The sequence below is a fragment of the Trichosurus vulpecula genome, chromosome 5 (assembly GCF_011100635.1).
Source record: "Trichosurus vulpecula isolate mTriVul1 chromosome 5, mTriVul1.pri, whole genome shotgun sequence".
NCBI classification, from domain to species: domain Eukaryota; kingdom Metazoa; phylum Chordata; class Mammalia; order Diprotodontia; family Phalangeridae; genus Trichosurus; species Trichosurus vulpecula.
Window position 1 is genome coordinate 224312337 of NC_050577.1, and position 24018 is coordinate 224336354.

General features: G+C 37.0%; 1 long non-coding RNA gene across 3 annotated transcripts in view; it reads left to right on the forward strand.

Moving 5' to 3' along the window:
* The first annotated feature begins 14903 nt into the window (after positions 1-14903).
* Positions 14904-24018, forward strand: part of LOC118850577 — a 115768-nt gene continuing 106653 nt past the window's right edge. For 2 of the 3 annotated variants that reach the window (XR_005010482.1, XR_005010481.1), the window contains exon 1: positions 14953-15046. This is a non-coding gene — a long non-coding RNA (uncharacterized LOC118850577). The other variant, XR_005010483.1, reaches the window with a different exon arrangement.

Consider the following 24018-nt stretch of genomic DNA (forward strand, 5'->3'; position numbering starts at 1 on the left):
CTTTGGAGTTGTCTTTGTACCTTGTGTTTCTGAGATGAGCAAAGTCTGTCAGGGTTGGTACTCACAGAATCCATATATCTATGGTTGTGTATAATGTTCTCCTGGCTCTGCTCCGCTCACTCAGCATTATGTCATGTAGGTTTTTCCAGGTTGTTACGAAGTCCATATCATCCCCATTTCTTATAGCACAATAGTATTCCATTACCTTTATATACCACAGCTTGTTCAGCCATTCCCCAATTGATGGGCACCCCTTTGATTTCCAATTCTTAGCTACCACAAAAAGAGCCGCTATAAATATTTTTGTACATATGGGTCCTTTTCCTGCTTGTGTGATCTCTTTGGGATATAACCCTAGAAGTGGTATTGCTGGGTCAAAGGGTATGAACATTTCTATAGCCCTTTGGGCATATTTCCAGATTGCTCTCCAAAATGGCTGGATCAGTTGACAACTCCCAGCAATGTAGCAGTATTTCAATTTTCCCACATTGTCTCCAGCATTTATCATTTTCCTGTTTTATTATTTTAGCCAATCTGACTGGAGAGATGTGGTATCTAAGAGTTGTTTTGATTTGCATTTCTCTAATCAGTAGTGATTTAGAGCATTTTTTCATATGCCTATAAATATCTTTAATTTTGTCCCTGAAAACTGCCTGTTCATATCCTTTGACCATTTCTCAATTGGGGAATGACTTGTATTCTTATATATTTGGCTCAGTTCCCTGTATATTTTAGAAATGAGGCCTTTATCAGAGACACTAGTTGTAAAGATTTTCTCCCAATTTTCTGCTTCCTTCCTAATTCTTGTTACATTGGCTTTTTTTGTATAAAAAACATTTCAATTTAACATAATCAAAATTATCCATTTTGCATTTTGTAATGCTCTCTATATCTTGTTGGGTCATGAATTCTTTTCTTTTCCATAAATCTGATAAGTAGACTATTCCTTGCTCTTCCAAATGACTTATAGTATCAGTCTTTATTCCTAAATCATGAACCCATTTTGACTTTATTTTGGTATATGGTGTAAGATATTGGTCTATGCCCAGTTTCTGCCCTACCATTTTCCAATTTTCCCAACAGTTTTTGTGAAATAGTGAATTATTAGCCCAGAACCTGGCCTCTTTGGGTTTATCAAAGAGGAGATTGCTATAGTCGTTGACTTCTCCATCTTGTGTTCCTATCCTATTCCACTGATCCACAATTCTGTTTCTTAGCCAGTACCAGGTAATTTTGATGACTGCTGCTCTATAGTACAGTTTAATATCTGGGATGGCTAGGCCACCTTCTCTAGCATTTCTTTTCATTAATACCCTAGAAATTCTAGACCTCTTGTTCTTCCAGATGAATTTTGTTAGTATTTTATACAGCTCTGTAATATATTTTTTGATAGTTCAATTGGTATGGCACTGAATAGATAGATTAATTTAGGTAAAATTGTCATTTTTATTATATTAGCTCAGCCTAACCATGAACAACCAATATTTTTCCATTTCTTTGGATCTGACTTTATTAGCATGAAAAGTGTTTCATAATTATGTTCATATAGGCCCTGGGTTTGTCTTGGCAGATAGACTTCCAAATATTTTATAGTGTCTACAGTAACTTTGAATGGAATCTCCCTTTCTATCTCTTGCTGTTGGGCTTTGTTAGTAATGTATAGGAATGCTGAGGATTTAGTCTCTCCACAAATACTGATTCAATTTTTTGTATGCTTAACTTAGAAATAATGAGTTGCCTCTCTACTAGACGGATTAAAATCCATGAATATTGATATTCTCACTGTAGTGTAATAATTGTTCATTGTCTCCTTCAGTGTCCTCCTGTGACATGTAGCCTTGGTGTAGAGTCAATCCTGGCATACCAAAAGCTATTCTAATGGAGCACAAGGTCTGGTTACCTCCATGAAGCAGAAAAGGCATTGAGTACCTTTAAAACAATAACACACATACTATTTGACCAAGGACCAATTTATCTAAGTACTGAAAGGCTCACCACCAGAAATTCAGCCGCCAGGAAATAATGAGGTTTTTTTTGTTCAAAGAAGACCGTGATATGGACAAAAATAAAAACTCACCTCTAGTCCTATGTGTCCACCTTCTGCCTTAAAAGAATTCGTAGAAAAGTGACAAGAAGGGTGTGGTATTACAGAACAGACTATGAACCATTCGGTTTTTTTAAAATGTCATAATTTCAGGGTTGGAAGATACCTCAGTATCCATCTCTTCAAACACACACACACACACACACACACACACACACACACACACACACACACGCACACCCTTTCTATTACATACCCATTCCCACTGAAGGAGTGCCAAAAATTTTCTAAGGCAGTCCATTTCCCTTTTGGATAATTGTTAGGAAGTCATTCCTGACATCAAACCTAAATGAGTCTCTTAGTGAGTTCCATCTGGTCCTGGTTCTTAGAACAATCCTATTCCCTTTTTTCTAATGAGAATCTTAAAAGTACCTTAAATACCTATGATGTCCCCCTGAGTTTTCTCTTCTCAACACTTATAGTCTTCTTAGACTGTCCACAAACATGACTTTAACTTTTAACAATCTTAACTTGTAAGTATTAAGTCAACACTCCAATCAAGGGACTAGCAGGGATAGGTAATCTGCAACTTTGAGGCTACATGTGGCCTTCAAGGCCCTTGGGCAAGGCTTTTTGACTGAACCTAAACTTCATAGAACAAATCCCCTTAATAAAAGATTTGTTCTATAAAACTTTGACTCAGTCAAAAGTCTGCACCCAAGGACCTAGAAGGCCACATGTGGCCTGGGGGCCGCAGGTTCCCCACCCTTCTTCTAGAACTTCAAGTGAGGCCCTTTGACTGAATGCAATTCAGTCAAAGGGCCTCACTTGAAGACCTAGAGGGCCTCAAGGCTGCAGGCTCCCTGCCCTTGGACTAAATTGATACTGTCACAACAAATTAAATGGAAGATGTAGAAAAAAAAAACATAAAAGTGTTTTCATTTTCTACCATTAAACATGAAAATGGTGAAAGAAAAGTCTTCATTGGAGAAGGAAATAAGGGACTTTTTGGAATTGATTCCTATGTATATCCAATGTTAAAAGTAATATTATTTCATGGAATATTTAGTCATCTCTTCTTGCATTTGTCACAGTTATAGTAAACAAATACTGACTGTCATCTCGGACAACTCTTAGCACTGGATCACTCATGCAGACAGATGTGAGAATTAAGAAAATTGCAGAACATGTTGATCTTTGACACCTTGAATGCACCAGTCAACACGAATTTATTGAGCACCAACTCCATGAAAGACTCTGTGCTAGACATTGGAGATACAAAGACAAAAATGAAATAGTCACTCTGCTCTGCAGTGGGTTTCAAATGGAAGGATCTAGGTTCAAATCTTCCCTCTGTCATTTAGCATCTGTATAACATTATAAGAACTTATTAAATGCTTGTTGAATGACTGATACTGGGCAAATCACTTAAATCATTTTATCTCTGTAGGCCTCAGTTTCCCTATTTGTAAAATAAAGGAGCCAAAGTATGTGGCATGTGAGGTCCTTGTGATTATTATTATTTTTTTAAGCTACATGGAGGCAGAATTGGCACCTTATATAAAAGTTGTTCCTTTTTTGGTATCTTGTACTGTGAATTGCATATGGTAGGTGTTATTTTTCTTTTTTAAGTGGAATTATAGGACAAAGAGAACAGAATGATGCAACAATGCCTCTTTCCAACTTTCAGTTCTAAGTTCAGAGTCACAGGAAGTTTAAACAATTTGCCTAAGGATGCAAAGTGAGTCACTGGGAAAATTAGCAGCATAGGGTTGTGGCCTATATACAAGAGCAAGCAGGCTGCCATTTACACCCACACACACACATACACCCACACACACACAAACACACAAATATGTATATATATATATAGACATACACACTCACATACACACAGAAAAGTAGGTTCAAGTGAATAAAGTGATGAAATTTGAAACTATTCCATAGCAACTAAATAACCACTATCTCTTAATCTCAGGTTCTGCATAAATATTTACCCTGGCAACAAATATTTGAAATAAATTATCAAGTAGTAATAAAAGGTTAAATGGTCATTTAAAGTGATACATTACATTAGAATCACAACCAGGAGCGTTACTTCTAAGTCACAGGTACCCATACAAGATTCAATGTTTATTTGGTTTGAAATCATATTTTGATGAACTTAGATTGTTGAAAAATGATTTTGTTTTTGTGTTTCTTTGGATGACACACAAACCAAGGGAAATTCAAATAAATGTCAAAGGTGAATCTTTCTTTGGATTTTTTTTACAAATCAGTGTGCTGTCTCTACAAATTCATGAAGTACCAGCTAGATTATTTTCTTACCAAAAGGATTTCTTTATCTTTGCCTTTGATATGCGCCTATAGAGTATTAGGTTCTCATGGGACAATGCAATGTAAGTACAGTGGTATAGTGAATAGGAAACTAGCCTTAGAGCAAGTAAGCCCTGAGTTTAAATCCTGCTTTGGATACATATTGGCTGTGTACATCCTGGCCAAATCACTTAAACTCTTAATGCCCCTCACCAATTGGTAAGAGTCTGCATTGCGGAGAACATGCCAACCTGTATTGGTAGAAAAGAAGTTTCCCCATCCAGAAGTTCCCTATATCAATGAAATTAAAGGTCTGGTGCCTGCCTCTGTTAGCTATGTATCTACAGACAAAAAAGCTAAGAGAGTGCTCATCTTGGTACTTTAAAAATTAATTTTTGTATGAATGCAGATCAAACCATACTATTTTGCCTTCTCTTTTGTTTTTTTTTCTTTCTTGTGTTTTTTCCTTTGGTTCTGATTCTTCTTTACAACATTATTAATGTGGAAATATGTTTAATATGATTGGACATATATAGGCTATATCAGATAACATGCTGTCTTGAGGAGGCAGGTGGTAAGGGAGAGGTAAAAATTTAGAACTCAAAATTTTAAAAAAGTGAATGTTGAAAACTAAAAATCAATTAATTTTTTTTAAAATTAATTTTCAGCACAGCAACAAATGCGATTGGCTTAAAAAACCCATAGGGATGTTTTAGCAGGCATGGATCTCTCTTATCTTGTCACGTGATGATTCTTAAGGCTTCTAGCTATGATTTAAGATTAGTTAACTATGACATTGTTCCCTTTCTTGCTTTAGTATAGACATATATTTTTGTTATACTTACTCATAGGCACAAGTTTAAAGCGATAAGCTCATGTTGCTTCTGTGGTGTAAATGCTTTGATGGCTCCGTCACCTTTATAAGTTGACGCTCCTTAGTTTGCCCTTCAATGCTCTTAATAATCTGTGGCGAGCCTGCCTTTCCAGCCTAATCCCATCATTTTCCTTTATAAACTATAAAATTCAGTCAAATAAGGCTGCTTGCAATTTTTACTCTGGCCCCTACATTCAACATCTGTCTTCCTACCCTCTCTCCATGCACACATATACAGTTTATTCTCACTCTACCATTAAAATCCAACTCAGTGCAAATGCCACTCACCTGTCCTCCAAGCCATTAACAAATTTGTCTCCACCTTGAATCTCACTTTTATCTTGCTATTGTCATTGCATTTCTCTGATATTCTTTTTTTAAGTCATTTTTTAAAAAATTTATTTTTTTGACATATTTAGTTTTCAGCATTGATTTTCACAAGAGTTTGAATTACAAATTTTCTCCCCATTTCTACCCTCCCCCCACTCCAAGATGATGTATTTTCTGGTTGCCCTGTTCCTCATTCAGCCTCCCTTCTGTCACCCCACTCCCCTCACATCCCCTTTTCCCTTTCTTTCTTGTAGGGCAAGATAAATTTCTATGTCCCATTGCCTGTATATCTTATTTTCTAGTTGCATGCAAAAACTTTTGTTTTTGAACATCTGTTTTTAAAACTTTGAGTTCCAAATTCTCTCCCCTCTTCCCTTCCCACCCACCCTCCCTAAGAAGTCAAGCAATTCAACGTAGGCCACATGTGTATCATTATGTCTAACCCTTCCACAATACTCCTGTCATGAAAGACTAACTACATTTTGCTCCTTCCCAACCCATCCCGCTTTATTGAATTTTATCCCTTGACCCTGTCCCCTTTCCAAAGTGTTTGTTTTTGATTACCTCCACCCCCATCTGCCCTCCCCTCCATCATCCCCCCCCTTTTTTATCTTCTTCCCTCTTCTTCCTGTGGGGTAAGATACCCAATTGAGTATGTATGGTATTCCCTCCTCAGGCCAAATGTGATGAGAGCAAGATTCACTCATTCCCCCCTCACCTGCCCTCTCCCCTCCTCCCACAGAACTACTTCTTCTTGCACCTTTATGTGAGATAATCCACCCCATTCTATCTCTGCCTATCTCCCTCTCTCAATATATTCCTCTCTCATCCCTTAATTTGATTTTATTTCTTTTAGATATCTTCCCTTCATCTTCAACTCACCCTGTGTCCGCTCTCCCTCTCTCTCTCTCTCTCTCTCTCTCTCTCTCTCTCTCTCTCTCTCTCTCTCTCTCTCTCTCTCTCCTATATATGCATATTCCTTTCAGCTACTATGGTATTGAGGTCTCATGGATCATACACATCATCTTTCTATGTAGGAATGTTAACAAAACAGTTCAACTTTAGTAAGTCCCTTATGATTACTCTTTCTTGTTTACCTTTTCATGCTTCTCTTGATTCTTGTGTTTGAAAGTCAAATTTACTATTCAGCTCTGGTCTTTTCACTGAGAAAGCTTGAAAGTCCTCTGTTTTATTGAAAATCCATATTTTGCCTTGGAGCATGATACTCAGTTTTGCTGGGTAGGTGATTCTTGGTTTTAATCCTAGCTCCACTGACCTCTGGAATATCATATTCCAAGCCCTTCGATCTCTTAATGTAGAAGCTGCCAGATCTTGGGTTATTCTAATTATGTTTCCACAATACTCAAATTGTTTCTTTCTGGCTGCTTGCAATATTTTCTCCTTGATCTGGGAGCTCTGGAATTTGGTGGCAATATTCCTAGGAGATTTCTTTTTGGGATCTATTTGAGGAGGCGATTGATGGATTCTTTCAATTTCTATTTTGCCCTGTGGCTCTAGAATATCAGGACAATTCTCCTTGATAATTTCTTGAAAGATATATCGAGGCTCTTTTTTTGATCATGGCTTTCAGGTAGTCCAATAATTTTTAAATTATCTCTCCTGGATCTATTTTCCAGGTCAGTGGTTTTTCCAATGAGATATTTCACATTGTCTTCCATTTTTTTCATTCCTTTGGTTCTGTTTTAAAACATCTTGATTTCTCATCAAGTCACTAGCTTCCACTTGCTCCAATCTAATTTTTAAGGTAGTATTTTCTTCAGTGGTCCGTTGGATTTCCTTTTCCATTTAGCTAATTCTGCCTTTTAAGGCATTCTTCTCCTCATTGGCTTTTTGGAGCTCTTTTGCCATTTGAGTTAGTCTATTTTTTAAGGTGTTGTTTTCTTCAGTGTATTTTTCAGTTTTTGGGGGGGTCTCCTTTAGCATGTCATTGACTTGTTTTTCATGGTTTTCTTGCATCACTCTCATTTCTCGTCCCAATTTTTCCTCTACTTCTCTAACTTGCTTTTCCAAATCCTTTTTGAGCTCTTCCATGGCCTGAGACCAGTTCATGTTTTTCTTGGAGGCTTTTGGTGTAGGCTCTTGCACTTTGTTGACTTCTTTAGGCTGTATGTTTTGGTCTTCTTTGTCACCAAAGAAAGAATCCAAAGTCTGAGACTGAATGTGGGCACGTTTTCACTGCGTGGCCATATTCCCAACCAACTTGACCCTTGAGTTTTTCAGCCGGGTATGACTGCTTGTAGACTAAAGAGTTCTATGTTCCACGTTTGGGGGGGATGCACCAGCTCTGCCACACCAGCACTCCTCCTTCCCCAAGAACCCCCAACCCGAACTGGGCTTAGATCTTCAGCAGGCTGTGCACCCCTGCTCTGATCCGCCACTTAATTCTTCCCACCAGGTGAGCCCGGGGTCGGAAGCAACTGCAGCAGTAGCTGCCCCACCTCCATTGCCCAGGGGCCAGTGGCAGAACTGTGAACTCCTTCCACTCCCACAGTTTTTTCCACTAACCTTCTCTGTTGTCTTTGGTGTTTGTGGGTTGAGAAGTCTGGTAACTGCCGCAGCTCACTGATTCACGGCCCTAGGGCCTGCTCTGCCGCTCACACTGGGCTCCGCTCCCAGCTCCCATCTCCATGTTTGATAGACCTCACCCAGAGACCATCCAGGCTGTCCTGGGCTGGAGCCCTGCTTCCCTCTGCTGTTTTGTGGGTTCTGCAGTTCTAGAATTGGTTCAGAGCCATTTTTTATAGGTTTTTGGAGGGACTCGGTGGGGAGCTCATGCTATTCCCTGCTTTCCATCTGCCATCTTGGCTCTGCCCCCTGATATTCTTAATTTATTTCATGGTCCTCTATATATTTAATTGTCCTACTAGACTATAAGCTCCATGAGAGGAAGAAGACCCATATTATGAAAACATCAGTAAAAAGATTGATCTTATGTGTCATATCTGTGTTATTTATACAAACCATTGTGGATTGATGCTAGAAATATTCTAAAAAATATATACTCATGAATAGAGTTGATATCAAAATTTAGTAACTTGCCCAGCATTTGCCACAAATTTAGACTTTAATAAATGTTTAATGAATTTGTCCATTCTTGGGTCATGGAGGCACTATGCTATAATAGAGAGAGTCTCTGTGTGTGTGTGTCTCTCTCTGACTAGGAGTCAGACCTGTTTTCAATGTTGCTTTTGAAAACAACTAGTTGTGTTACCTTGAGCAATTAACTTAACCTCTTAGTGTTCCAGGCAAGTCTAAGACTTTAAGTTGCAGAACAGTGTTGAAAGTACATTGATAGTGTAGTTTCCTAATGAGGAGCTTCCTACATGAAAGAAATCCCAAACCCATTAAAATTAATATTTTAGCAAGGGTCACAATTCATTCTTTATTCCTTCCTTAAGCAATCTGATATTACTGGTCCAGATTCCTTTTTCCTGATTGCTGTTCACAGTCAAATAGAAACCAACACAGTAGCCTCCTGGAACCCTCACTTGGAGGAGACACTCAGATGATTCAGGTTCAAAGAATATGTACAAAAACATAGAGTAATACAGAATGTGTTACTTAAACTATTGCTGGCAGAAACCTTATAATTGTGCAAACTTCCAGCAAAAAAAAACAAACAAACCAAAAAACAGTATGATGATTTAACATGCCTTATCAAGATGCTAAATGAAGTAGACAAATTACATCAGACCACCAGCATAATGGTGGATCTATCATTGGTTCTTAAAGGCAAAGACAGTAGTTCTCAATGTTTTGAAGTATGAAGACATGTTTTTAATGTAAAAACAAAAATCATGGACCCTTACAATACAGTTTTAGCACTATTAGTATCTGTTAATTGATAAAAATACATTTCCAAACCATGCTGTCTGTGCCCCAGTCTTCATTCTCATCTCCATTATGTTGTTTCCTAGTGTAACTTTGGACTCAACTCCTGAGAATTTGGACACCTTATTTTCCCTAGAAGCTGTTCTTTTCTTTACTTCGTAGCCAATATTTCTAATCCATGATGCCTGCATTTATTCCATCATTCTGCTATCACCACCCCCCTTTCCAGCTTTCCTTTATGGGTTATTTCCCCCCATTAGAGCCAAGATCTGAGATTGATTTTCTCTCTCTCTCTCTCTCTCTCTCTCTCTCTCTCTCTCTCTTCCCTGTATTGTCTAGTATATATTCTTCTATATATACTTCTCCGATTTCTGTTTTGCTGTGGACTTGAATAAATGGGTTTCTTTGCTTTAAAAAATTCAAGCTCAAACTACTTGAGGGCAGGAACTGTATTGCTTAAATTTATATCCTTAGAATTCAGCACAGTACTTTTTATATGTAGTAAACCCTTAACAAATACTTTATCTACCTAGATATATTAAAAACTACTATAGATGTAGTAACATTTTAAATGACTTTTTAAAATTTTGTTAATAAGAGTAGTTCCACATTAATGCATTGTTGGTGGAGTTGTGAACTCATCCAACCATTCTGGAGAGCAATTTGAAAATATGTTATAAAACTGTGCATACCCTTTGACCCAGCAATATAATTTCTGGGTTTATATCCCAAAGAGATCATACAAATGGGAAAAGGAGTCACATGTACAAAAATATTTATAGCAGCTCTTTTTGTGGTGGCAAAGAATTGGGAAAGTGAAGCGATGCCCATAAGTTGGGGAATGGCTGAACAAGTGGTGGCATATGACTGCAATGGAATACTATTGTGCTATAAGAAATGATGAGCAGGCAGATTTCAGAAAAACCTGGAAAGACTTGAATGACCTGATGCTGAGTAAAGTGAGCAGAACCAGGAGAACATTGTACACGGTTAACAGCCACAATGTGCAATGACTAACTTTGATAGACTTAGCTCTTCTTAGCAACGCAACAATTCAAGACAAGTCTAAAGGACCTATGATGGAAAATGCTATCTATATCCAGAAAAAGAAATACGGAGTCTGAATGCAGATTGAAGCATATTATTTGCTCTCTCTCTCTCTTTTTTTTTGTTTGTTTGTTTCTCCTATGTTGTGGTTTCCCCCATTGGTCCTAATTTTTCTTTACAACATGACTAATGTGAAAATAGGCTTAATTTAATTGTATATATGGAGCCTATATCAAATTGCATACCACCTGGGGTGGTTGGAGGGGAGAGATGGGGAGAAAATTTGGAACTCAAAAATCTTATGGAAGTGAATGATGAAAACTAAAAATAAATTTTAAATTAAAAAAATTAATAAATGTTTAAAATTATAGTAGTTCCAGTTCCAATTCTACTTTCATGACTGAATATCTTGAATAGCACTTTGCATTTAGGAGGCACTTAATAAATGCTTTGAAAAACTTGAATTGAATATATTTGGAAAATGACAAGATAATTTTTTTTCAATCTCTTAAATATATGTTTGTTTATGTATGTATGTTTGTTTGTATGTATGTATGCATGTATGTATGTATGCAGATGTGGACTTACGGAGCCTTTCTTTCTCCTCAAGGGTCTAGTATGGTCAACTGGCTAGACTGACTGTCATTAACAGATATATATCTATGTCTATCTCTGTCTATATAGATATATACAAGCTAATGAAAATACACCCCAACAGATTAATTGATGCTCAATATTTTTATAACACAATAATTTTCCAAAATAATCACCACCACCCACTCACCCCCATTGGACCCTCAATTTCAACAAAGAAAAACAGCTAAGTAAAACTAATTGGGCTGGGGAGAGCCAAGATGGAAGAGAGAAGCCAGAAAGTTGCCTGAGCTCTCCACAGTTTCTCTCAGAAACAAAATTAAATCAAGCCTCTAAATGGATTTTGAAGTGACAGAACCTACAAAAAGATGGAGTGAAACAATTTTACAGCTTAAGATAACTCAGAAGGACTTCAGGAAAGGTCTGTTTTGTTTGGGTAAAAGGGGAGCACAGCCCAACACAGATAGTGTCTTGGCAAGCCAGTGGGAAGCTCTTAGCCACAATACAGATCATCAACCAAGGCCTCTTGGTCCTGGCTCAGTAGCCCAGTGGTACAGCAGGCCAGCTGTGAGGCCTCCAGTCTCAGCATAGCAAGCAAATTGCCAGCCCCAGGAACCAGGCAACAACAGGCACAACTAGCCTGGCTACCCCAGCACAGTAAGAAAGCCACCAGCACCTGAGGCCCTAGCACATAAAGCCAGTGACCAAGCCCCTGGTCCTTAGCACAAAAAGCTTGGGACTGTGCCCTCTGTGCCCCAGAAGCAGAGCCCAATTTTAAAATCCATGAAATAGGCAAAAAATGAGCAAGAAATAAAAAAAATAGCCTTGGCCATAGAAAGCTACTATGGTGACAGAGAAAATCAAAACACAAACTCAGAAGAGGAAAATATTATAAAAAATGCTTACTTGCAGAACCTCAAAGGGGAAAATCAATTGGTTTCAAGCCCAAAAAGCCTACTTAGAAGAGCTCAAAAAGGATTTTAAAAGTCAAATAAGAGAAGTAGAAGAAAAATTGAGAAAAGAAATGAGAGGTATGCAAGAGAGAGTCAACAGCTTAAAAAAGGAAGGCCAAAAATTGACTAAAGAAAGCAATTCCTTAAAACTTAGGGCAAGTGGAAGCTCATAACTCTATGAGACATCAAGAACTGGTCAAACAAAACCAAAAGCATGAAAAAAATAGAAGAAAATATGAAATACCTCATTGGAAAAATAATTGACCTGGAAAATACAACCAGGAGAAATAATTTAAGAACTATTGGACTACCTGAAAGTCATGATCAAAACAAGAGCCTGGAGAGCATCTTTTAAGAAATCATCAAGTAAAATTTCCCTGAGGTCCTAGGACCAGAGGGTAAAATAGTTATTGAAAGAATCCGCCAGTCACCTCCTGAAAGAGATCCCAAAATGAAAACTCCAAGAAATATTGTAGCCAAATTCCAGAATTATTAGGTCAAGGAGAAATTACTGCAAGCATCCAGAAAGAAACAAGTCAAATATCATGGAGCCCCAGTCAGAATTTCACAGGATTTAACAGCCCCTCCAATTAAAAAAATTGGAGGGCTTAGAATATGATATTCTGGAAGGCAAAGGAACTTAGATTACAACCAAGACTCAACTACCCAGCAAAACTAAGCATAATCTTTCAGAGGAAGAGATGGACATTCAGTGAAATAGGGAGCTTTCATTCATTTCTGATTAAAAGACCAGAGCTGAACAGAAAATTCAATTTTTGAATATGAGACTCAAGGAAGCATAAAAAGGTAAACAGGAAAGAGGAAAAAATATTCAATAAGGCTAAAATGTTTACATCCTTACATGGGAAGATGATACTTGTAATTGAGAACTGTATCTTTTTTAGGGCATTTAAAAGGGGTATACATAGTCAGAAGATGTGGGTCTAAGTTGACTTTGATGTAATGATATAAAAAATTAAGGGGTGAAAAAAGGATTGTACTGGGAGAATAGGAAAGGGGATGCAAATTAGGGTACATTACATCACATCAAGAGGTACCATAGAGGGAAATAAGGGAGGGAGTGATTATTGTTTGAACCTTACTCTCATAGCATTTGGCTCAAAGAGGGAATAACATACACATTCAGTTGGGTATAGAAATATGTCATACTATAAGAAATGATGAGCAGGCAGACTTCAGAAAAACCTGGAAAGACTTGTATGATCTGATGCTGAGTGAGGGGAGCAGAACCAGGATAATGTTGTACCTAGTTACAGACACATTGTGTGATGACTAACTTTGATAGACTTGGCTCTTCTCAGCAATGCAAGGTTCTAAGACAACTCCAAAAGGCTCATGACGGAAAATGCTATCCACATCCAGAAAAAGAATTACAAAGTCTGATAGCAGATTGAAGCATGCTATTTGCTATCGCTCTTTTTTGTTTTGTTTTGTTTTGTTTCTTCTTTCTTGTGGTTCATTCCATTGGTTATAATTCTTCTCTACAACATTACTAAAGTGAAAATATGTTTAATATAAATGTATATATAGAGCCTATATCAGATTTCATGCCATCTTGGGGAGGGGGGAGGAGAGGAGGAAAGAAAGTTTAAAACTCAAAGCATGTGGAACTGAATGTTGTAAACTAAAAATTAATTAATTAATTAAAAAAAGAAATATATCATACCCTATAGGGAAGTAGGAGAAGAAAGGAGAAAGGGGAAAGAAAAGGAAGGGGGGTTGTCTTGGTAGATAGATTCCCACATATTTTACAGTTATTTTAAATGGAATTTCTCTACTTGGGGGAGTGATGGGGGATATTCTTCTACTCTTTACAGCCATGTTCATTGTCACTTATTCCCCCGCTCATATACTAAGATGCCACTGCTGCTGGTTTGTAGTGTGATATTTCTATAGTGCACACATACAAACACACACACACACACACACACACACACACACAAAGAGAAAGAGAGAGAGAGAGAGAGAGAGAGAGAGAGAGAGAGAGAGAGAGAATTTGGCAAAATTAATTTTTTCATAAGTTGAGTTCATAAAAGAAAATCATTCTTCACAGACATCAGACATTATTATATACCTAGATCTATTTTCCAACTTTATGCTCTCTGGAATGCACCTGAGTAAAGATAATATGCCATCACTACTGCTTTGTCCTTTTTCTGTGCTGCTGGAAACTTTCCTCCTCAATTTCACAGTCCAGTGCCACTTTCGGGATTTAAAATTCTGAACTCTTCTCTCCAGTTTACCTTAAGAAATATAGCTAACTGCAGTTCACAATGGTTTTATAATTCTACTGTATCCTCAAAGTTTCTTTTAAAAAACTGACATCTTTTTTCACAGAATACATCTACCTTTACCTCTATTGGTTCATTAAGCCCCAAGCCCTTTTTGGTGGCTTCTCGGTGTACATCGGTTTTTTTTTCTCTATTAAACAGCACTAACCATCCTTGTTGTTCAAATATCATTTTCAAAGAGGACCAATGACATCGCAGGTAATGTCTTGACATACACATGAATTCGATTTAAGTGAGGTAGAGCTGCACAAAGCTTCACCCTCTCTTCCAGAGTCATTGAAGTCCAGTGACAGGACAAAAGTTGAGACAACCAGTCCCTGGATGAAGTGGATGACCTTGGAGTCTTTGATGTTTTATGTACTCAGGATAAATATAGAGGCACATTACGGTTTCTGGTATGTCTGAGTTACTGGGTCACATGATGAGAGTCAATATTTTAAGTGCTTAGAAAAATGCGCTAGTTAAAGATTAATTGATTTGGAGCACCATTTCATGATAACTGATACTCGACTAAAAATTAGGAGGCCCAAACCCTAGTTCTCTTTCACTTATCTAGTACTTTAAGGCTTGCAAATACTTTACAAATATTGTCTCATTTTATCCTCACAAGCAATCCTGGGAGGTAGGTGCTTTAATTATCCCCGTTTTACAGATGAAGAAATAGACAAAGAATAAATGACCTGACTGGGGCCACACAGCTAGTTAAGCGTCTGAGGCCAGATTTGTAAGTTGAAAGACTTTGATTTGATTATTCCTTCCTTTTTTATTTTGACATGGGCCTGTCATTTCATTAGTGTGGTGAATTCCCAAGGAGAAAATTAGTAGATTAGTACAGGTTCTATACCTTAGTTTTAGAGAGTTGGCTGGGACACTACCAGCAGGCAAAATAATTTGCGCAGTAACACACAGCTTATATAGTTTATATGTATCAGAGCAGATCTTGAACTTAGGTCATACTTACTCAAGGACAGCTTTCTATTGTGAAATACTGTACTTTCATTCTTGAAGATTTTTAAAGACCCTTTACAACTATAGTATTCTATAGTTCTATCAAAAAAAAAATGATACAAAAAATTTAACCTTTCAAAATCTGTTTCCTCATTTTTACCATTTATCAATTAGAGAATAACTCTTATTTTGATAAATTTGACATAGTTCCATATATATTTGAGAAAGAAGCCTTTATCAGAGAAACCTGCTGCAAAATTATTTGTTATTACTGCATTTTCTATGATACCTTTAAGCAAAATGTAGTTTCCCTAATTACCTCTTTTAATTAGGTCTACTTTGGTTTATGCTTTGTCTGAGATTGTGATTACTACCCCTACCTTTTTACTTCAGCTGAAACATATTAGATTCTCTTCTAGCCCTTTATTTAAATTCTGTGTGTCTTTCTGTTTCAAGTGTATCTCTTGTAAAGAACATATTGTTGGATTACTAATCCATTCTAATCCATTCTGCTATCTGCTTCTTTTTTATGGATGAGCTTATCCTATTAACATTCATAGTTATGATTACTACCTGTGGATTTCCCTCCATCTCATGTTCTTTTATTTCTTGTTCTCTCTCTCTCTCTCTCTCTCTCTCTCTCTCTCTCTCTCTCTCTCTCTCTCTTCCCATCATCCCTGAATAGTTTATTTTGCTCCTAACCACTACCTCCATTAATCTGTCCTCCATTTTATCACCCTCCCCAACTCTTTTACATATCCCTTTACCGTCCTATTTCACTACTGGGTAAGATAGATTTCTATAGACACCTGAGTGTGTGTGTATGTGTGTGTATGTTTGTGTGTGTTCACATATTCTTCCCTCATTGAACCAATTCTTATGAGAGTGAGGTTCAAACATTGCCAACCACTCCCCTCCCATTTTCTCTTCCATTGTAAAAGCTCTTCCTTATACCCCTTTTATGTGAGAAAATCTTCCAAATTTTCTCCATTCTACCTCTCCCTTTCCTCCTCTCCCAATGCATTCCTCTTTCTCATATTTTCATTTTTTGAAGATTATTCCAACATAATTGACTAACACCCACATGTTCTGTCCATGGAGACTCCTAAGTGCCCTAAAAATGACAAAGTTATTAGGAATTACATTATCATCTTCATAGACAGGAATGTAAATGGCTTAAATTTGTTGAATCCCTTATAATTACTCCTCCATGTTTACTTTTTTATACTTCTCTTGAGTCTTCTGTTTGAATGTAAAATTTTCTATTCAGCTCTCTGCTTATGAGGAATGCTTTAAAGTTCTCTATTTAATTAAATATCCATTATTCCTCTGAAGGCTTATACTCAGTTTTCTTGAGTAGGTTATTCTTTGTTGTAATGCTAGCTCCTTTGCTTCCAGAATTTCATATTCCAAGTCCTTCATTCCTTTAGGTGAAACCTGCTAAATTTTGTGTGATCTGAAGTGTGGCTCCACAATAATTGAATGTTCCTCTCTGGATGTTTTCAATATTTTCTCCATGACCAGGTAGCTCTGGAATTTGGCTATAATATTCTTGGGAGTTTTCATTCTGAGATCTCTCTTCCAGGTGGTGGTCTGTGAATGCTTTCAATTTCTATTTTACTCTCTGGATCTAAGATATCAGAACAGTCTTAATTTCTTGTAGGTTCTTTTTTGGTCATGGCTTTTAGGTAGTCCAATAATTCTCAAATTATCTCTCTTAGATATATTTTTCAGATTAGTTGTTTTTCCAATGAGATGTTATATTTTCTCGCATTTTTTTGCATTCTTTTGACTTTAATTATTTCTTGATGTTTCGTGGAGGCATTAGCTTCTGCTTGTCCATTTTTCTAATTTTTAAGGAATCACTTTCTTCAGTGAGTTTTAGTATATCTTTTTTTTTCATTTGGCCAATTCTGCTTTTTACAGAATTCTTTTCTTCGGTGAATTTTTGTGCCTTTTCTTTGGCAGCAAGGCCTATTTTTTTTTGCAGTAATCCAATATTTACTTTTATTTCTATTAATTTTTTTTATCTAAAAAGACAAAATCTCTATTGAAATGCATGTTCACCAAGCAACAAATAGCTATTGTCAATCATGTAGTGCCAAAAATATTAGGTGACTGTTAGTTAATGAAGATGACTACAGCGTAATGGAAAGAGTATTGAATGTGGGGTTAGAAAATGTGAGTTTGTATCTCAGTTTGATTTACGATCTTTAGTTTTTTTACATCCTCAAAAGTCACATTTCACAATAAAGCCCACTCTACCAAATCCTTGGTAGTTTCTTCTTTTTTTTCTGGCTTTGTTTAAATAGCAATAGTGCCAAAATTGTGGGATTCAGTTCCTTCAGTGGTATTTCCCACTAAATTTCCACTGGACAAGGCCTTCACACTTAGTCCACTAACAGTCAAATTAAAGTTTATAGACAGTCTAAAAACGATGTGATTCTTAGCACACTTTGAATCCATTTACTCTACTCTCTCACTATCACTGAAGAAGAAGAAGTGAGTCAGAGTACTAGGAGCCATTTTGCATTTTCCTTTGTTTTATGCATTACTATGGCCAAAAGATCCTTCACTGAGCATCCAACCTCCTTCTGGTGAGCAACTCTAGATTTAGCCTGGCTGGTCCTTAGAAAGCAGAGCCAGTTTGGTTCAAGCACTGTTCTTGAAACTTTACAGCATAGCAGGTCTAGGCTCTTACACAGAGTCTGCTTTGTTGGCATAGCCATCAATAACTTAGGCATCCAAATAGGCCTTTGTGGAATACCAGTATCTATTAAGCTATTTTTGCTCAATAGATTTACTTCTCTATGCATGCTGTAACTAGACTAAGTTTCTAACAGGAAAGATATCTATATGCTCTGAACATCCTGAAGGCAGCAGTCACTAGATTTTAAATTGTCTTCAAAATGAACTTCCTCCAAAACTCTTTCTTTCTTTCATCTTTCAAAAATTCTACCTTCCCTAGTGTTTCTGCATTTTGTTTTTCAGGGTGTTATTTTCTTCAATATTTTTATTCCTCTTTTTACCAAGCTGTTAATTCCTTTTCATTATTGTGTTACATCCCTCTTATTTCTTTTTCCAGACTTTTCTCTAACACTCTTAGCTCTTTGCTTAACTCTTCTAAGAATTCCTGTTGCATTTGAGTCCCACAAGTATTTTTCTTTGAGGCTTTGTTTATACCTGCTTACACATTGTTGTCTTCTTCTGAGTTTATGACTTGGTCTTCCCTGCCACTGTAGTAGATTTTTATGATCAAGTTCTTTGTTTATTTTTCCAGCATATTTCTTGACTTTGAACTTTATGTTAAAGTTAGTATCTACTCACCTTGGGGTAGGAAGACAATGTGCCAAGCTTCAGGCTTTTTGTGCTGCTGTTTTCAGAGGTAATTCTGGGGGTCTTCAAGTTTTGGGTGCTTCTAAGGTGTTGTAATTTAGGCAAAGGTGTGGTCACTGTTCTCATCTTTTCCCAAGAAGAATACTGCTCCCCTGCGGCCACAAGAACTAGAACTCCTCTTGGCCCTGGAATTGCTTTTGTGACCAGTCATAAGCACTCCTTTTATCCTGGAACTGTGACCCAGAACTTTTATGGAGAATAGTCACTTAACAGTAACATCTGCACCCAGTGCCAGCAAAGGGACCCCAGCAATCTCTTTCTGACCAATTGTCCAATTTCCTTACCATCTCTGGACTGAGAGCTCTTAAAGCTGCTGCTACTGTTATCATGGCAGCCTCTAAGGCTAAGCATTGGAGTTGATGCTGTACTCCAAGGAGGCTTCCACCCTAGTGTCACAGCCCTCTCTGTTGATTTCTTAATTTGTCTTAGGATGGAAAATGTGTTGCTCTCTTTGCTGCTCCAAAATTTCATTTGAAATATTATTTTAAAATTGTTTAGAGGAGAATGTTGATAGAGTTCAGCTGGGTTTCTGCTTGTATTCCACCATCTTGGCTCTGCCTCTGTACCCAACATATTTGCAATTAAAAAGTTGGCAACATTAGTGTTTGTTTCTGAAATAAAGTATTTTGATGATACATTTCAATGTACTTTTAACTGAGTCTTTCCATATGTTGAACCATTTTTATACTTGAAAGCTATTCAGAACTATGCAATATTCTCCTACAAAAGAAAGCTACAACTTATTACAGAACATTAACATTTTATAATGAAATATTAAGTAGTTTGGGCTATATAATAGTAAATATACTTAATTATCTAAAACATATTTAAATAGTCCTTTCAAAGGCAGCCATATAAAGATTCTTCAGGGTAAAATGGAAGCAAGGATTTATGGATCATTCTCTTTCACAGAATACTGATGGTGCAGCAATTAACAAAATATTCTCAATATTAGATTATTTCCTTTCTTGGAAAACTGATAAACACACTATTAAAGATTTCTCAAAGTTCACATTTGAAGGGAACCTCAATCTGGGCCCCTTGAATAAACTTGTAAAGTGTGTACACACACACACACACAAACACATACACACACACACCCATGTATATGTGTGCATATTTCATATATATATATATATACACATATCTGTGTATATATGGCTGTGTATATGTATATATGCATATGTGCACAAACCATACAAATATTTATACATGTATTAATATGTATATACATGCATGCATGTACATATGTATAACAAAATCTTTTTGGCAGCTGTGTAGGGAGCATAGAGAGGCAGACAGAGAGAGATGAAAAACAGAAAGAGACAGAGAGACAGGGATAGAGAGAAAGAGATAATGAAAGAAACAAAGAGAGAAATAAGTAGATTACTGTATTTCTTTTATGATCCTATTGTTTTATTGTATACATTTAAAACATTATGCTTAGAATGGGTTAAAAGGCTTCACTAGTCTGCCAAAAGTGTCCATGACACTAAAAGACCATAAGAACCCCTCAATTACAGTATGGAACATCATATTCCACTGTTTATCATTAACCCACAGTCATAAATACTAATAAAAATAGTCAATTTCTAGGAAAAACCACCACTGGCAAGTTAAGATTTCCTACCTAAAAGCCTAATAGATAAATTCCACATTGGAGGAATTAGAAGGCTTTAAACTAAAGATTTTCTACTCAAGTACTTGACAAGCTATAGATAGGGAAATTTTCAATCTGGAACACAGCTGGAAGAGGGTGGCCAGGATGGTGAGATGACCTCAATCCATGCCATGGGAAGGCCAGCTGGAGGAAATGGAGATTTATAGCCCAGAGAAGAAAAAACATGAAGGGTATGATTACTGTCTTGAGATCTTTACAGGGCTATCCAGGGTAGATGACACATTTGAATTTTTCTGTCTGAAACTGGAAGACAAAAGTATGACCAATGGTTGAAAGTTGCAGTGGGGAAATTTTTTGCTCAATACAAAGATGGAATTCTTAACAATCAGAGAAGGACAGAAATGAAATGGGCTTCTTCAGGAGGGAATTAGTTCCTCATTCAGTGAAGGTCTTCAAGAAAAGTCTAAATTTCTACCATCGGTGATATTTTACTAGATGCTTGCTTTAATAGGAGATTGAACTACACTAGCTGTCATCTAAATATGAAATTGTATAATGGTTCCTAGATGGAGCCATAATCAACCAATGGGTCATTCAACAAGGATATATGAAGTGCTAACTATATGACTGGCTCTGTACTAGATAATGTAACAGTTCCTACCCCAAAGGCACTTCATTTTCTCAGTGGATGAAACTTAATCACTGTTTATAAGTATTTTTGAAAAGTTTGCAGAAGTAGATCAAACCTATTATATATGACTACAGAAGATAAAATTAGGACTAATGTGTGGAAATTTCAAAAAGGCCGATATCAATTCATTATCTGGAGGAAAATGTCTCTATTTAGAATTGGACAAAAAAACCAACATGATACAATGAGATCTTGCTAGGGTTTGAGCAGATGCTGCTTGATAATGTATGGGATTAAACTAAATGACTTTTGATGTCCCCTTCAACTCTATTATGTACCTTATTAGCCTTCACAATATTCTCCTAAAAAGGTTACTATTTTCTTCATTCTAGAGAATCAGAAATAATGATCATTAAAATGCTACCACTCCCCAAAAGAATATCTATTCCATGTCCACATATACAAATTAGCTTATAAATAACAAGTAGATTTCAAGCAATTAGTAGCAGCAAGCCGTTCTTTGTCCATTACTGTATCCGCAGCATCTTAGGGCAGAGATGGTAATGTGGAAAAAGACCACTAGATCTGGAATCAGAGGACTTGGGTTCAAATCCTCCTATCGCTACTTACTAGTTATGAGGCCTTGAACAAATTAATAAACCCATATAGGTTTTAGTTTCTTCATCTACTAAATAAGAGAGATAGACTATGATACAGAAAGTGTCTTCCTTGGCTCTCAAATTATAATAAAATTTTCCTTTTCTTTTCTTCCCCTTCCACCCATCTCCATCACAGGCATTTTCTCACTAGTTTATCCCTATCTCATCTCTAAAATATAGAATTTATGGCATGATTAATATACCTCTGCTTTGGACTGAATTGAATTTCACAAGAAAAAAGTCTTAAAACACAGATGTACCAGAAAAAAACCAAATTCAATCTTTGTTGATTTTATGTAACATTAAAGAATCACTGAAGGACTCACAAGGGTTTAAGGTGTGTGTCCACTCTCTATTCTGCACTTTTGTACATACTTTGGAATGAAGTTAGACCTGTGAGAGTCTGGCCTTTAATGAGAAGGTTTGGGCGCCCTTTTTTCACACTTTTCATTTTACTAAACCCTTGTCATAGTTCCCTAAGGGGGAAATTGCTTCGAGATTAGGTTTTGCATAATGTTGATTTTTTTCCCCAAAATGAGGAGTTACAATGCTACTCAAAGTATAATATGAATCAGGTATGGGACAGTTATTTATTTCCTACACACAAGAAGAATGCTAAACACAGAACGTTTACAAGTCCCTATCTGATGAAAGCAAACTTAAAACAGGATTTGGTAATAACTTATAACTACTGTTGCAATCTGCTTGGAGGCTGGTAATTAAACCTTATTATAACATATAGCAGTTTGTGGAATTACTCATTAAGCATTGAACTTTCTGCTTTGGGTGTGCAGTGTCCAAACAACTCTCAGTAATGTTTTCTGTGCTAAAATGTCCAGACTTGAGTCAATCCTTTTATTGGTGAGCATCTTCTTCAATGAAGAACCTTCTCCTACCACCAGTTGGTCTACCAGGCACTAAGCTAATTAACAAGCATTTTAAGTGCTTATTATATTCCAGGCACTGTGTTATGCCTAGGAACACAAAACACTATCCTTTTCTTAGAAGAGCTCACATTTCTAATGCAGAATAATTGGAAAATAATCTCTAGGGGAAGTCACTATCAGCTGGGGAAAAGAGAAGAGATGGAGAAAGGGAAGGCATGAAAGGTCTCTTGTAGAAGGTGGGATAAAAGCTAAATATTGAAGGAAGCCAGGGAAGCAAGTAGAGCTGAAGAAGCAAGACATTACAAACGTAAAATATTTCCAGTATAAAGTCATGGAGTCAGGAGATGGAAAATCATGTTCAAGCAACACTAAGTAGATGGATTTGGGACTTGGAGGAGGGGTGTAAAGTGCAAGAAGATTGCAACAGGTTGTGAAGAGCTTTAAATGGCAGAGAAGTTTATGTACAATCTTGAAGGAGCCACTGGAGTTTATTGAGCAGGGAGGTGGTATAATGAGACCTGTGTTTTAGGAAAATCATTTTGGCAACTAAGTGGAAGTTATATTGGAGTAAGGAGAAAATTGGAGGAGAAAGTTGGAGAAGAAAGACCAACCAAAAGGCAATCATAATAATCCAAATGAAAGGGCCTGTACTAAAGTGGTGTCTGTGTGAGTTAAGAGAGGGGGACTTATGTTGTAAAGGTAGAAACAAAACGATTTGATGGTAGATTGGATATGTGGAGTGAATGTAAGAAAGGAGTTGAGGATGATACTGAGGTCATATGCCTGGGTGACTGAGAGGATATTGGTGCCCTCAAAAGTAATAGTAAAGTTGGAAAGAGGGAACAATTGGTTGGGGGAGACAATGAGTTTTGTTTGGGACATTTTCAATTTGAGATACTTTGGGACATGTAATTCAAGATGTCCTAAAGGCAGTTGGTGATATAGAAATTGAAGTCAAGAAAACTGTTTACAAAGTTGTATATAGAAAGTTGGGTATTAACTACATAGAGATAATAATTGAATCCATGGGAACTGTAATGTTAATGGAATAAGAAGATCTTCTCTGACCATTAATAGGCTTTCTTCTTTGAGCTCTGGCCCAGCTCACAGCTGTGATATATCTTGAGTCACGTAGAGTCCATTGAGGGAGGAACTTGCCTAAGGAGGAGCTTGCTTAAGGGGAGGCTTGCTTGTAGGAAGGCTTCCATACCTTTTGGTAATTAGGCACTGAGTCACAAGGATTGTGATGCCTTCTGTCTCTGAGCCTATTAGTCAAAAGGGTATATATACCCTGAGGAGGTATTTTGCTTTGGAGGTTCGCTTATGAGAAGGATCTTTTGATTTCTTGGATGGGATTCTGAAAAGCCATTTGTTAAGAGACTTCTGCACTACTCAGATGTTGTTGATGTTCCTCCTGCTGAGTGCTGTATATAGGTGGTTGTATTCCCTTGTTCAGACAGATTAGAGCCCTGTCTGTTAGCCTTTGTGCTAATTTCTCTGCTTGTATTTTCTCCACATTCAGGATGCTGACTTTCTCTGAACTAGTGAATGTAA